Source organism: Cucurbita moschata, unplaced genomic scaffold (genome assembly GCF_002738365.1).
Source record: "Cucurbita moschata cultivar Rifu unplaced genomic scaffold, Cmos_1.0 Cmo_Scf00073, whole genome shotgun sequence".
Classification (NCBI taxonomy): Eukaryota; Viridiplantae; Streptophyta; class Magnoliopsida; order Cucurbitales; family Cucurbitaceae; genus Cucurbita; species Cucurbita moschata.
The window spans coordinates 850310-854290 of record NW_019268589.1 but is presented as its reverse complement, the minus strand read 5'-3'; the positions used below and the strand labels follow the sequence as shown (position 1 = coordinate 854290).

General features: G+C 35.1%; 1 non-coding gene across 1 annotated transcript; it reads right to left on the bottom strand.

Annotated features, from left to right (window-relative positions):
• Positions 1-3531: 3531 nt before the first annotated feature.
• Positions 3532-3602, bottom strand: TRNAG-GCC. The gene has a single exon. It is a non-coding gene; the product is annotated as a tRNA-Gly (tRNA).
• Positions 3603-3981: the final 379 nt, after the last annotated feature.

Genomic DNA, 3981 nt, shown 5'->3' with positions numbered 1-3981 from the left:
ATTTTTGTCATGCAATTCTTCTGAAGCCCTTAGCTTTTAGTTTCACCTCACGATTTAAAAAAAGAAAAAGCTCGATAGTGCTACTCGTAAATTCTATAAATATAAACGATATTGTGACAAACCCAGGTTTGAACATCATGCATTAATATCATCATTGCAAATCTTCAAGATGCACCAGCATATCCATAACTTACTCGTATTTTGGTCATGCAGTTCTTCTGAAGCCCTTAACTATTATTTTCACCTCACGATTTAAAAAACGAAAAAGTTCGATAGTGCTATTCGTAAATTCTATAAATATAAACGATATTGTGACAAACCCAAGTTTGAACATTATGCATTAATATCATTATAGCTAATCTTCAAGATGCACCAGTCGAGAATGAAACTCGAGTTCGTATCGTGGCAGGGTACTCCATACAGTACACATTTTGGTCATGCAGTTCTTCTGAAGCCCTTAACTTTTTGTTTCACATCTCGATATAAAAACAAAAAGTTCGATAGTGCTACTCGTGAAATCTATAAGGTTAAAAGAAATATTGTACCAAACTCAATTTTGAACATCATGCACTAATATAATAATCATAGATAATCTTCAAGATGCAAGAGCCGAGAATTTAATTCGGGTCTACATCGTGCAAGCGCCAAGGAATCTCATTTACATGCACTTAAAAGAATATTTTAATATTTGCTTCTGACTATTAATTTAGGATGATAGTATCCTAGAAATATTGAGTTTAAATTGGTAGGATATTCTGATGCGGATTTTATGATGATATATTAGAATGCATTGATATGATTATTTGGACATTTGTATTATTTTAGGTTTTCTTATTTTCATATTATTTGGACATGGCCAAAGCGACTTTTTTGTTTTAGGAACGAATCTCGAAGAGGCACTCGGGACAACAAGGGTAGATGATTAATGAGGAATCAATTAGAACTTTCGGACCTATACGGTAGCTTAGAGCACAATAAACGGTAGGCCCGAACTTTCTATAGACCAAAGGAAAGTCGTGGAAACCTAGTAGAAGAAGGAAGCAACGAGGGCCTACAAGTAGGTTGGTTACCAAGTATATTTTTATACTTACACCTTTCTCCTTTTCTAGTTGGTCATGGTGGAGAGATGCTTTGGAGCTCTACTATCATAGAGGGGTGTCGACCCAGAGTGTATGTTAGTTGTATTCGACCTGGGACATCAATTAGTTGTATAATTTTTTTCGTTTGTAAATATCTTGAAATTTCTGACACAGGTGTTGTACGTCGTTTTAAATTTATCTTTTCATCGCAGTTCGATTTCTCGAGATTCAACATCGGTTTGAGAGGGGAAGGAAGCATTCCTTATAACTAGGGTGTGAATACCTCTATGAGATCGTGAGGTAACGGGCCATCTCTTGATGATATTCTGCCACACTTTTTGTTCCTTGCCTCAAACCTTGCAATTTAGTTTTCAAATTTCTTTCATAATGTTTTGGAACATACCTTTTTCTCATGGCTTCTTTAAGTTCTTCCGTAGTCTCTATTGGATCCTCCTCTTTTCTTCTTCTCTCGGATTTGAGATGTTGGTACCAATCACCGACATGATTGGTAAATTCGGCAATAGCAAGTCTCATCTTCTTATTTTCACTATAGGTGTTCCAATCAAACAAATGCTCTATCTTTCTTTCCCATTGCAAGTATGCCTTAGAATCTGTCTTTCCACAAAATAGTGGGATTTTGAGTTTAACTCCTCCATCTCTATCTTCATGTATTCTTTCCATCCTTCTAGGTTGCATAATAGTTGCATGGTTATTTCTTCCTCTCCATCTTCCTTCAACTTGTCTTTCTTGTACTACTATACTTTCATCTTCTCGTAATCTTCGTTCTTGTCTTTGTTGTTGTGCCAATCTTTCTTGCCTATCTTTCCATCATCATTTTCATCATATCTTGAATAGCTTGAAGAATGGTTGTATTAAGAGCTGGTACGGGTTCTCCTTCTCCATTATGTGACATTTTGTTATCAAGGGGCCTCTCCACACTTCTCACAAAAATTTCACTCAGGGACACTCGTGTTTAACACTCAAAGGTAGGATTTTGGTACTAGGTCAAGAATGTAGACGTTGATTTTTTTTTCGATAATCTGAGAGAGAAAAAAAATTGATAGAAAAAAAAATAACAATAAAGATATTTCACCTCTAGTGCGGCCAAAGGACATTGACCAAATGATCTGATACCAAATGATAAGCGCCAACAATGCTGGATTTTGCAAAACTAGAGGTCCTTCTAGAATCCTTGCCAAAACATTCAAGAGAAAGCTAACTTAACGGATTGATTCCAACCAAGAGCTGGTTAGAAGATGAATGACTCTTAGATCGAACTTGGAATCTATAATGGTCACTTTTAGATACCAAGATAATTCCAGGATTAGCTTGATCAAAACTAATTCAATGAATCGGTTTAAACATCAAACCTAAAGCAAGGTTTGAAAAAGAAAACCACCAAAAGGGTATCAAGAAAAACACAAAGGTTTTGTCTGTATTCAACCAAAAAAACATCCAAACGAGAATATTACATGCCTCTAAATAGGACCAAAAGATAACCCTAACAAAATAAATTTCAGCCACCAACAACTAATAAATGCTAATAAATGCTATTAAATACAAATCGAAGAAAATAAGGTAATTCATAAATTGTCTTAATTGGTAGTTCAACTCCCAAAGCAAGTCTTCGAATTACTTTCCAATATCAATCACTCCAATATTTTCTTGATTTGATTCTTGAATCTTCTTTGTATTGATTCTTGCAATTGCTCGTTCGGGTACACGGAAGTGACCAGTTGTTGGATTCATATCAGAAATTAATTAGTTGTATAATTTTTTTCGTTTGTAAATATCTTGAAATTTCTAACACAAGTGTTAATTTCGTTTGTAAATATCTTGAAATTTCTAACACAAGTGTTGTACGTCGTTTTAAATTTATCGAGGGGAAGGAAGCATTCCTTATAACTAGGGTGTGAATACCTCTATGAGATCGTGAGGTAACGGGACAAAGTGGACAATATCTTATAAAAAAGTATTCCTTATAAAGGAGTCGCTTTGCTAGTACAAAAAGATGAACTTTTGGTCGCTTAGGAGATTCAAACATATAGCTAATCTTCAACATAGCTACCAATTAAGACAATTTATGAATTACCTTATTTTCGAAGATATTGGAAAGTAATTCGAACACTTGGCTAATCTTCAAGATGCTCTAACCGAGAATCGAAATCGGGTCTGTACCGTGGCAGGATACTATTCTACCAATAGACCACTGGTGCATCTACCTTAAAGAAGATCCATAACGTACTCGTATTTTGGTCATGCAGTTCTTCCGAAGCCCTTCACTTTCAGTTTCACTTATCGATTTAAAAACAAAAAGCTTGATAGTCCTACTCGTGAAATTTATAAATTTAAACAATGTTGTAATAAACACAAGTTTTCCTACTCGTGAAATTTATAAATTTAAACAATGTTGTGACAAACACAAGTTTGAACATTATGCAAATATTTAAGATGCACCAGCCGAGAATCGAACTCGGGTCTGTACCGTGGCAAGGTACTATTCTACCACTAGACCACTGGTGCAGGTACCTTTAGGCATATCCATAACGTACTCGTATTTTGGTCATGCAGTTCTACTGAGGCCCTTAACTTTTAGTTTCACCTCACGATTTAAAAAAAAAAAGCTCGATAGTGCTACTCGTGAAATCTATAAATATAAACGATATCGTGTCAAACCCAAATTTGAACATTATGCATTAATATCATTATAGCTAATCTTCAAGATGCACCAGTCGAGAATGAAACTCGGGTCCGTATCGTGGCAGGGTACTCCATACAGTACACATATTTTAGTCATGCAGTTCTTTTGAAGCCCTTAACTTTTTGTCTCACATCTCGATATAAAAACAAAAAGCTCGATAGTGCTACTCGTTAAATCTATAAAGTTAAAAGAAATATTGTA